We start from the raw sequence: 12,921 nt of genomic DNA, 5'->3' as shown, positions 1-12,921 counted from the left end.
ACAGTTTAAATAGAAAGTAACTATAACAATATGAAATAAATAACAATCATGCAGATGTACTACTACTGCAAGAGTTCACATTGCTGCACTGCACACATTTAACATACATGTAGTGTTACATATGTAATACTGATTTCAGACAAGATTTTCAAAATTAACATAATAAAATACATGTTATGTGTGTAATTTTCAATATATCAGCATTTTAAAGTTCACTAAACATGCATTGAGACACACAATTTTAAAATTGACATTGTCTGACATAGTATAATTAATGATTAATACTGACTGTGCAAATATTAATTATGATGATTTTTTTCTAAGCATCATCCTAAGGACCAGTGCAAGTTGAAATGGGATTCCAGCCAACAACTTCAACAGCAATTTGCCATGAAAATCAGCAAGAAAGGTACAATATTTTCTATCTTAGTAAGATAGAATTTTTCATTTTAACACCAGACATTTATAAAGACAATTCTTAGTATATTAGATATTCATCTCTTTTTCAATATTTGAATATACAGAATATATTTTTTATAACAGGTACTTCATTTACATTGATGATGTCATATCCCCTGGACCCCACAACTTTACAGGTTACAGAGAAAATTCAAGAACTTCTGCAAAATGTGGGACTTGGATAGAATCAATAATGTATTTGTGAGCCCAGAGCAATGGATATATTGTGCAACATACTAAAGTGTGAATTTAATGGAAAACAAGTACATGTACTCATGTATTACATGTCTTTTTTAAAGACAATAATATTGTATCAATATAGAGGAAGTGTCATTGTTGATTATTCTAAGTTTTTGATATATCAAAATCAGTAAACATTTCTAAATGAAAATAAAATACCAATTCTATAACTTTAATCAATGTGTTTGAGATGACCTTCAAAACGGATGCCCAGTGTCACAGTAGATGTGGCACGCTAAAGAACCCTCACTGCTCAATGGCCGTAAGCGCCGAGCAAAGGCCTAAATTTAAAGCCGTTCACCGGTCTTGGTAACGTCTCCATATGAGTAAAAAATTCTCGAGAGAGACGTTAAACAAGATACAATCAATCAATCCATGGGTCGATTGGGTGGAAATCTTTCCATTGATATTAAATATAAAGTTGTTATTTAAACATATTTGGTGCACTATGCTGTATAATCATATCAATTTCTTATAATAGGTAATCGTGTCTGGTTATTATAAAAAAAATGTATGAAAAATATCTAAATATTAATGCAATCATTGTGAGTGCAAAAAGGTCAATCGCAAGAGCACATACATAAATGCATTGGCGGATATAAGGGGTGGGGTGGGGTGGGGTAGGGGGCAACCGGCGCGACCCCCCTAAAATTTTCAAGTTTAAAGTAAATCATGGTCTCTTGTTTAGAGAAATATATACGATAAAAGCCATAATTTCCTCCACTCTCAGAGAAATAAATGTCTGACAAAATCTTTTGATTTATTGAATTACTTTTAGTGGGAGAACTGCTACTTTTTCCAAAAACCCTTAAAATTTGCGTTATTTTATTAATTTCACCTTATTAAAAATGACAGAAAATAATAAAAATTACTACATAGGAGACATATTTTAAGCCCTAAAAAATCTGTAAAATCCAGGAGTTTCTGGGGAATCGCCCCCCGCCCCCTTCAAGGCGGCCCCCAGACCCCTGCCTCATACAGTTGCACCCCCCCTCCCAACTTCAATTCCTGATCCGCCCCTGAAATAGCTTATAGAAACCTTCTTATTGTCATGTTCAATTTTCAAAGAGGTAATTTGGGAATGCTTAAACATTCTAAGTTATAAAAAGGTCAGTAGTTTATCTCTGCTGGCTGAATCTTTCTTCTCAATGCACCGAGTGCAATTCATGACGTCTATGTTCCTGCTCATTCTTTCTCCTCCATACCATGCAGTATATTAAAGGGGTTGGGATGTAATGGAGACATTTGTTTTAACAAATATAAATTGTATTTCAATTTTTTGTGGGGATTTTTATTTGGGAAAACTCTTGATATTAATCATCAAATATGATGACGTATGATAAATCTATATTCTGAGTGTAAGTGCACAAAGGTCAACAACAAGAACTACAACAAAATATAAGCTAAAATTTGAAATACATACTTTCTGTATTATATTTATTAATTTAAAAAAGGTATTACAAAGAATCTTCGAATTTCAGCAAGCTGTTTTTGATGGATTGTTTACAACATCTTTTAATAACCCTTTTTCTTACGAAAATGTGTAGTTTGTTAAAAGGGGGTGGGGTTAGGAATTTTTTGCTACTTCCATATTGAACCCCATTATGGTGTATGATTTTTTTCATATATTTTACTTACTAATAGACTGACCACTTAATGAAATAAAATAAGAAATTTGATGGGTAATTTTTTTGCAGCGTAAGCAAAGGTATGACCCTGTGTGCAAATATTGTGCACTGTTTTAAGGTAATTGGCCAATGTAGCTCTGTTGAAGTAATGTTGTTGCATGTTAATAATGATTGCTGAACTTGAAATTGATGTGTAATATACAATTATGTGAAAGGTTGTTTGGAACCATATATGACAAGTTATTATCCTTTTTACAATAAAAATGTTATAGCTCTATTTGTATATTGCTCTCTACTTATTTTTCTTCACTTTTTACGCTTTACAAGGACTAAAGAAGGTGTTGTTAAAATCGCCATATTTCTCAAAAACAAGGTCGATTACCTACATTGATTTTTTATTATGTTTTATATCGAAGCTTCATTATAAACATATATCAAAATAAAAAAAATTCAATGGTTATTTTTTTTAGCATCAACCTATCAATCTCTACCTTAAATAGTATCTTTAAATTATGTAACAAAAAGACTTGATTTATTTCTTCTAGAGATTATGAATACCGTGTATATATATTATTTTCTTTTCTTAATTATTTACTAGCAGTTAACATGGTTATTAGGTACAATATATATACTATGTCTAAGTGTTAGTAAGTTTAACAATGAATGCTTGAAATCTAAGAACTTGTTTTTAATAAATTTAGTATTTCATTACATTCATCAATCATGAAATTTGAGCCATCCGTTTTCATATCCATTGGGCACAAGGGGCGGTGAACGTTCTCAAACGATTATTTAAAAATATAAGTTGATAGCCGGCCAAGTGAAACTTATTTAAAATAATGTAGCTCTGTACCTTGTAATGCTTCTCAAGAAACTTCTCTGATGGGACGAACAGTCCCGGTCACTCTTCTGATAATGGACTAGGCAGATCCATTCCATGTCTCACAGTGTGCAGGGTAGTGCTACAATCCCCCATCATTAGCTTAGTGGACAACATCCTAGATAAAACAGACAATACGAATTAAATAAAAAAGTTTAAACATAAACAATTAGCTCAGTACAAAAACAAAACAAGCAACACTGACACAAAGTAGACAGGATTACGAGCCCGCGACAAAAAAGTGGACATCCTGAGCAGCGTTCAGATCCAAATCGTTTAAGTTTTACAATAATTCTTTGATTTCAATATTCTTTTAATTATTACACTAAATGATGCAGTTTTGATGTTGTGCCCCACAACAAAATCCCACAGGTGGATATAGTGCATCTTCCCCTACCTGGACTCAGGGGTCGCGATGTTAACTATGAATCTACAAGACATGGAGATGCTAGTACACATAATTAAAAAAATAGAATTCATCATGATTTGGTCCTTTAAAAGATTTTCATTAAAAATACTTTATTCATACCTAATAATATGGGACTTTCGAGATATGGATCCACTCTGACTTTTATCGCGCGTTGAACGTAATTGTAGGGCATGCCACTTCCGGATTACAATAACAACTAAGTAAACAAACATGGAATATTTCAATTGCTATCAATTTCCTGCATTTAAATGTTATCTTTGAAAGAAAGGAATCACTACAACCATTTTATAGGAAAATACCATTGATTAAATTAGGCGAGTCGGTGCGGGTAATAAATCTAGGGAATATCTTGAGGATATCGGTAAAACTTCACGCCTTGCATCCAATGGTACGCGTCTAAATGCACCTTTTCCCCTCCATCTAATTTACACTCAGGTACTAGGCACTAATAGTGACTTGGATCGTCATCGTGGGACTGCGCATAGCTCTTTACGGACTGTCTGTTAGTGAAACACCATATGTATGGATGTCAACTTTGCCCTACAATTGGTTGTTATCACGTGACCGTGGTGTATAAACGTCAAATATAATCGGTCGTTCCTGCATATCCCGAAAGTTCTGTATTACAACTCTTTTGTGACTCCATCCTAATCCCAGAGGTCATCTTAACATGAAATAACTGTAATCTACAGTGAGTGAGGATGCCCATCTGAGTTGCAGCATCTGACATCTCTTTTTAAAAAAACAAAAACCTCAGTTCTGTGTATTCCTCCTAGTGACCTCATCTTGAACACAAGAGTCGTGTTATGTACAAATTACAGTACAAGATGATGCTTGCATATTTATTTGGAAAATGAATTTAAATTTGTGGTTCCTAAAAAGAAAATTTATTTTGGAAGAAAACAATTTTTCCTCTTGTGACCTCACCCTGACCTCAGTAGTCATTGTATGGACAGACTTGAATGTACACTTCATGAGGATGCATGTATATTAATTTAACTTATATATTTATTCCAATAACCATTATGGTTCTTAAGATATACGACAGAGACTTGATGAGCCTTACTGCTCACACCAGCTTTTGTATGTCTGTATTTCTGTAGCCACTGTCCGAGATCATTGTGTCTACAAACTGGAATCTACACTACATGAGGGTGCGGACATTACAACATAAAGAATCATATCATTGAGGTCTATGTCATCATGTTTTGGTATGGAACCGTGGTCTATACCAAGTTTTAAACCAATTTCGAACACTAATTATATATATCATTGTTTTTGACTGCGGATGACTCCATTTACCTGATCAGGATATGGGGCTCACGGCGGGTGTGACCGGTCAACAGGGGATGCTTACTCCTCCTAGGCACCTGATCCCACCTCTGGTGTGTCCAGGGGTCCGTGTTTGCCCAACTATCTATTTTGTATTGCTTGTAGGAATTATGAGATTGATCACTGTTCGTTATCTTCACCTTGCATCATTGTTGATTTTAAATGCATTTTGAAAGAATTCTTTCAAAATGCATTTCTATATAAAACTTTAGACTTTTATGCTGTCCCATACTAGGCCTAATGAGTGGGTGGTGGTCACATAGGTGTGCATAAATTAAAATTTTCTAAAGTCCTTACTCCTAACACAGAGGCCACAAATTAAACAACTTGAACCTTTATATCAAATAGCGTACCTCATGCATCATTGACCCCAGAGACAGCTGTGACCTAATCCAGTGGCGGATCTACAGCCCCCCCCCCCCTCCACATTTGGTTGAATGATTTTTTTAAAAGAATTTTTAGTCATTTTATGGTCTTGGGTGGAAAAAGTCCACATTTAGGTCGCATCCCATTCAAAATTGCCTAGATCTGCCACTGGTGTAAACAAATTGAAAGTTACGTTAGGCCTAGGTTGACAATCCACAAGCACTTGTTTCATACATGAGTAGGTACCACAGACACTTGTTTCTGTAAATGACTTATGACCTCTGTATACTAATAATAACATTAGTGTACAGAGGTCATAAATCATTCACAGAAACAAGTGCCTGTGGTAGGTACCTATTTACCCCTCCTTATGAAACAAGTGTCTGTGTGACAATCCCATAGATATTTCTTTTATGCAACTCACATATATATAGATAATTGACCAGACAATATATTCAGTGTATTACCTAATAACACTGTACCCGACAGTCTGTTTTGCTAAGTACCCTAAAATAAGCTTTTCTTCCGAATTCGGCATCCATTTTTGCTTTCACAGCAAGTGTCTTCTGCTTCTTAAAGAAAGACAACTCTTGTAGATTTGTAGTGGTATAAATGAACACGAATCAGTGGCGGATCCAGAAAATTCTTTCTAAAGGGGGGTTGAATTGAAGACCGCAAAAGAGCAAAAGCTGATAATTCTTGGTTCCTAACGTTGAAATAAAACCCACCTGCTAGATCCGCTACTGTAAATTATGAAGTGCTCAGCTAAAATTATCATTTCAAAATATCCACTCCACACACAAGTTATGAAATTGTCAGAATATTGTAGATCCATGCCACATTTTTTACGCTTTGGCTGTAAGGTTGATTTGAACAAACTTTTCTCGCAATATTCAGATACGAAATATTAAACCACATGAAGACAAGCAGTCATATTTCAAACCCCTGAAGATACTCCCTCCCCCCCCTTAATTGATTTGTAAATGACAAATGATATACCAAAGTTCGAGCTGTGATTCTGCAATTTAAATGCTAAAGGCGATTTTTCTAAGTGAAAAAAAAAAATCAAAAGTGATAAACAAAAGTTTTTGCAATAAATGAGTGAAAATATATGTCTTGTGTGTTAATTGTTTACCTGTCTGTTTATTAGTAGTATTATAGACTACCCATGCAAATAGTTCTGTTATTTCAATCAGCGCCAGGCCGCTTTAGTGCAGACAGATCTCATGTAGATTAGATTAATAACCCCAGGTAGTTTGGGCCTTCAGAAAATCGATAATAATGCAATGTGTATATAAGATGGGTGTTTGACATTTAAAGATAGCATTATCGTCTCCATATCGTATTCATCGATAGAAATCTCACGTGTTTCACTGAACACGTGGCTGACTATTGAGTTAACTTACGCGTATTCATTTTGAGCTTTTCACACGATAGATTACAGCCACCCACCCTCAGCTTCTGCATTGGCGTTTTTCTTCGTTTCTAAAAAGATTTGAAATTATATTACAAAGTATGTGTTTCGTTGTAAATATCATGTTCTATATCAAGACGACGAGGCTGATATTCACGGTTCTATGTACTTTGAATACGATGACGGATTGACGGAGTGGCGTAGCCACCCCTTCTTCCTAAAAAAAAATGAAATTCGATGCAAATTTTGGTCTCTTGTTTAGAAATAATGTAAACGATAAAAGAAGCAATAATTTCCTACACTCTCGAAAAAGTAAATGACAGAATCTTTTGATTTGTTGAATTACCTTTATTGGGAGAAATTACATTTTTCCCCTCAAAATTTGCGTCATTTTATTATTTTCACTTTGTTGAATTGACAATACTAAAGATGACTACTACATCTAGGACATTTTTCAAGCTCTATAAAATGATTAAAATCCAGGAGGCTCCAGGGGCTTTGTTAGAATCCCGGCTGCGACAGACCTAAGTCGTTAAAACAGGTAGTGACAGTTCCATCGCCAAACGCTCGACATCCGGAACCCGTTTCACAAAAAGGCCTACGACCAGACGTAAGCTTAGTCGGGCGTAAAAACACGACAAAGTCATAAAACAGGACTAAGTCGCGTTTCATAAAACAGACTACGTTTGCACCCGACTAAATATGGCTTAAATTTAGGCCTGCTCATGACTAGGCGTAACTCTTTGTCTGTAAACAATTACACGAATAATGGCGACGGTGTTGATTTTGAAGCAACGCAGACAGCGGCAGATGAGAAGAGAAAACCTTAGGGTTTTCAGAGACCGGTCAAATTGACTATATGAATCAAATTACGATTTTTTTTTTTAAAAATCCACATCAGAAATATCTTATTCCTATCGTTATAAACTGAACAAAATTCTGCTTTAATTAAAGTGGAATTCATTGCATTGATTTTTTGTAACAAATAACGTCACACCTACTACTTGTATTTGAAACATTGTTGTTTTGTACGAAATAGCGAAATTTCAAAGAGCTATGTTTGAATTCTTCATTTCACTACCGTCTCCAAATAATGGTAGTGTACGATTACAACACATTGAACAATTGTTCAATATTTTTACTTTATTTCGTCTATTTGAATTATTTGAAGTTTAAACAAAGAAAATATCGAATGTTCAAACTTTAATGCTACAAAATATCATGCTTTGTTGAAATTAATATATTATTACCGCGCTGTATCCAAATTCTTGTGCTTTGTTGAGAACTTGCATTATTTCCACAAAGATTTCTAGCGAAATTGAAAAAAGCCAAGAATACTGCTTGGTTAGAATGTTTACATTAATCACCGGTAATTATGTAAATTGGGAAAAGGATATCAAACAATCGTTCCAGTTTCATACAGATGATTTCATGATAATATTGTGATCTGGTTTAGTCCTCATTACTTTGCCCACAAATTACATGCAACTTCATACAACTTCAATTCCAGAAGGGAGGGGGTGTCCGGACCTCCACTCTAGATCCACGCATGATTAGGATATAGTCATTAGGCGGTGTTTTGTGCACATGCCACTAAATGCTAAGTGACCGACGGTGAGTGGGATGGTTAGAGTGTAAATGCAGGAAAAGAAAGTTCTCCTTATGTATGAATATCGCGTTTTAATACTTCAACACCAGTTCCACGATTTAATGATGAAAATAGTAACCAATGACTAGCTATCATGTATTTTTAAATAAGACTATGTCAAAGAACACGTGCGTCAGTTATCGACAAATGTCAGGTGATTCTATAAACAAATAATTATTACAGCGACGTAGCAACAGGAGAATTTGGCCCACACATTCCTTTGTTTTGAGAATGTAGCTTTCCCATAAATTTTACATGAGAATTTTGATTTACCCCCCCCCCCCCTTATGGTAGAACTGAATGCTTGCAAATTTTAAGCATGAAACGATTTGAGTTGTAGATCTGTTGACATTGATTGCAAATGCAGTCAGAGTCGTTCGTTTCTTCGTTTCTACTAAAGATATTTTCTTAAAGCTGTATGGTCCGAATTACAATATTTTTTTTCCATCTCGTAAAAATGCTATTAAATCATCGCACGTATGTAGTTATAAGGCTGTATGACATATCCTACATTATTTCATCTGTTTTAACCCAAATTATTTGATTTTAAATCGATGTTTACAAATAACCGAGTCACCCTGCCATTTCAAGTGACAGTCACGTGACCAGTTCAAACTTTCAGATCATCGTTGGTCTTATCTGTGTATTTTGTTTCAACAGTACCGTGCCATAAGTTTAATAGAAATAAAAATATCAAATACCTCTTAGTAATTCGTTGTTTTACGCTCTTTCAGCCTTAAAACTAGACAGTTGCTTATGAGTTAATACATCATGTTGGGATTCCCCTGACGCGCGTGGGTCTATTGATAGACGTCTATTATGGGATGATTTATACATGTACCCGCTATATTTACGTTCTAAACAATATTCTCACTGTTTTCTTTTACATACAGATGTTTTCAAGCATGTAATTAAGGAAAAGTTAATAACTTTATAAAGTAATTAATCTGCTTTAAAGTAATTATGTACAAAAATAATACAAGAACATCGGGTCATACAGCTTTAAACAATTTTTAAATCTATTTTTTTTTTACATGTAATAATGAGGGTTCACCGGGTTTGTCCTTTTGGAACACACAATAAAAGCATATACTTTATCTTTTAGCTTACAAATGAGTAATAATTTAGATATCTAGATACAACATCGTTCATCTATCAACTACCAACATTCACTTTTATAGCAGGGTAGATGCGAATATTTCATTACCATATGTATCATGAAGTAACCTCTTCTAAATGAGTTCGACAACTTTGTAATATTTAAACGACAGATCGATGAAATTGGAATTGTTTTGATAGGAAACATACATGTCATAAAAATACAGGTACTGCAGCATGTAAATTATGAAGACTATATTGTAATGAATTGATTTTCAAATGTATATAATTAAAGCCTGTATGTTTGACTTGCTACTAATTCAATTTTTACGGGGAAAATATAACCGAATTTTGCATTCGAACTCTCGCACTATTATGCTCTGATGTAAAGGTACCGATTAAGCTATCGCGCTTTCATTTTCGATATATTATTAAACTTTTTATTTTATAAACAAAGATTGCAATCGGTTGTAGACGTGCATTTTTTTAAAAATCAGGCCAAAGCCATAATACAATTCAAACTTAATAACATACATATTGTGTATCATGAATGGTTTTTTTTTTATTTTCAGATGGACAATCATTAGATGTGTCTGACATATAGCTTAATACAATATTAGAATAGCATTTGAAATTACACATATAACATACCCAATAAGTTATAATTAGCCTAAACGTACGTTAGAATATTATGACTGGCAAGGCATATTTAGACATGTATTCAGATACGCATTATGGCCGGTGTTATAGAGCCATACTCCCCCCACCCCCCTAGTGAGCCTTCCCCCCGGAAGTCTGGATCTAGAGTGAGCCTTCCCCCCTACGGAAGTCTGGCTCTAGAGTGAGCTTTCCCCGCGGAAGTCTGGCTCTAGAGTGAACCTTCCCCCCGGTAGTCTCGCTCTAGAGTGAGCCTCCCCCAGCATACGTGCTATAGAATAAACCTTACCCCCAGGGGGAAGACTCACTCTAGAGCCATGACACCCTCTTGAAGTATCGCTCTAGAGGGACACCCCCGCTTTCATCCCCTCCTATACAAACTATAAAATAAATTTTAATTTATCGGGCAGGGCATTACTTACTTATCTACCCCTCTACCTACCTACCTACCTACCTACCCATACCTATATACCTACCTACTTTTAAAAAAAAATGTTTTATTTTTGTATTTTCAACACATTTATACATACAAACATTCAAACTGTAATCTACACTCGCTCATACACACTTGCAATTACTCTGTGCACCTTCTGTATCAACAATAACAGTGAATTGTATATATGTTATATACATGTATAATATATACATACACACGCATAAAAATATATACACACATAAAAATACATATATACATATACACATTCAAAGATAAAGGTAATTATTTTATTTTTCATATAAATGTATTATGATTTTCAACAAAATACTTGTCCATTATATTATCATACAATGCCCATTTACCAAGCATTTTGGATTTGCAATGAAAAACATTTTGACAATATTTTTCTAAATTTCTATAGTATTTAAACAAATTAATGGCATCTGACAATTTGGGGTTTGAGTCCCGTGATCTGGAGTAATAAATGTGTTTTTTGCTAACAAAAGAAGAACATTTTCCAAACAACTTCCATCAATATTGCTTAGTAACACACTTCTTTTTGTGATTTTATAACCTTTGTACCATTTCACATAATCTCTCCAGAAGACAGATACATATACCCAGTCATAAAAGATATGAGTGACTGTTTCTCTTTTTTCAAAATGAACACAAGTCATTATCTACAAGTTTAAGTTTGCGAAGGAAAGAAATTGTAGCTACATGTATATAACACATAAGAATACGGTATTGAAAATAAATTAATTTTGTTTCTAATTTGTGCATAAAGATGCATTCATATAATGAAGTTACCAACATTTTTCTGAAATAGTTTCACTGAGATAAGCTTCTCACTTCTCTCTTTTGAGTTGTGGGGCTATGAACTTCTTTTCCTTCAAAACTTGATATAAAAATTTAACATAAGAACTAGAGTTCATTTTCTGTACAATACACTGATTTGGACTCAACAATTCATGATGTACTTTGCAATGTTTTTAAAATCAGCAATTTTTCTTTTAATTTCAATCCCAAGGTGTAATAACTTGCATTCCCAAAGAAGAAAAAGATAGACGCTATATAAAAAATTGGCGACCAATATCATTATTAATGTTGATTCCAAAATTGGTTCTAGGGCCATAGCAAATCGTTTAAAGAGAGTACTAAAAAGCATCACAAGTGACTCTCAGAAGAGTTTTTTAAAGGGACGATTTATTGGTGAAAACACTCGTTTTTTTTGTTTGTATGGTTTGATTGACTATCTAAAAAAGCAAAATTAGCCAGGATTGTTATTATTATTAGATTTTGAAAAAGCATTTGATTCATTGGAATGGGATTTTATTGTAAAGACACTCAGGTTCTTCAATTTTGGGGAATCTATTGTAAAATGGTTTCTTACTCTATACACCTCTAGTACCAGTTGTATAATTAACAATGGAAACTTGTATAAATTCTTCAGTCTTGAACGAGGCTGTAAACAAGGAGATCCATTGACACCATATATCTTTATTATTACAGTAGAATTGTTGGCAAAAGCACTTAAAGAAAATCGAAATATTAAGGGCGTAACTGTGGCTGGAAAAGAAAACAAATTAGGCCAGTATGCGGACGACTCTTTATTAACGTTAGATGGCATTGAAAAATCACTTAGAGAATCTATGAGAGTTATTGATATGTTTAGAATGATTTCTGGACTACGTTTAAATATTTCAAAACCACAAGCAATTTGGTTGGGGAGCATATCAGGTTCGGCGGAAACTTTGTGTAATGATTTGAAAATGAAATGAGGAAATAGCAATTTTAAGCTCCTCGGAATAGTATTTACATAAAATCTGGAATACATGACTTTATGTAATTATCAATCTAAAATCAATGCCATTAAAAAATTGCTAGGTTTGTGGACTAAACGGGATTGAACTCCAATAGGTAAAATCACAATTATCAAAACTTTAGCACTCCCAAAGCTCATACACTTATTTTCAGCATTGCCTGGAAAAGTTGAATAAAATATTTTTTAAATTCATTTGGGGATACAAAGTAGAAAAGTTGAAAAGAAATACAATTTGGATAATTATGATGAAGGGGGACTAAGTATGGTACATTTGGCATCTTTTATATCTTATATTAAGCTGAAATGGGTACCTGGCTGATAATGAGGGTAGATGGCAACATATGTTGCATAGTATTTTAAATCTTAGAAATGTGTATTTCATTTTTCACCTATCCAAAGAAAAAACTTAATGAATTTGTAAATCATATTGACAATGTGTTTTGGAAAGATGTGTTTAAAGCTCTATCAAGAGTTAAAGAAAGCTCTCTTTCTGTTACAGATTATTTGA

At 33.9% G+C, this 12,921-nt stretch overlaps 1 long non-coding RNA gene across 1 annotated transcript; it reads left to right on the top strand.

Moving 5' to 3' along the window:
* The first annotated feature begins 329 nt into the window (after nucleotides 1–329).
* LOC125657429 (uncharacterized) lies at nucleotides 330–870 on the top strand. Its single transcript, XR_008801662.1, has 2 exons — nucleotides 330–409; nucleotides 544–870. It is a non-coding gene; the product is annotated as an uncharacterized LOC125657429 (long non-coding RNA).
* The last annotated feature ends 12,051 nt before the right edge of the window (nucleotides 871–12,921 follow it).

This window comes from Ostrea edulis, chromosome 3 (genome assembly GCF_947568905.1).
Source record: "Ostrea edulis chromosome 3, xbOstEdul1.1, whole genome shotgun sequence".
Taxonomy (NCBI): Eukaryota; Metazoa; Mollusca; class Bivalvia; order Ostreida; family Ostreidae; genus Ostrea; species Ostrea edulis.
This window is presented reverse-complemented; position numbering and strand designations above follow the sequence as displayed.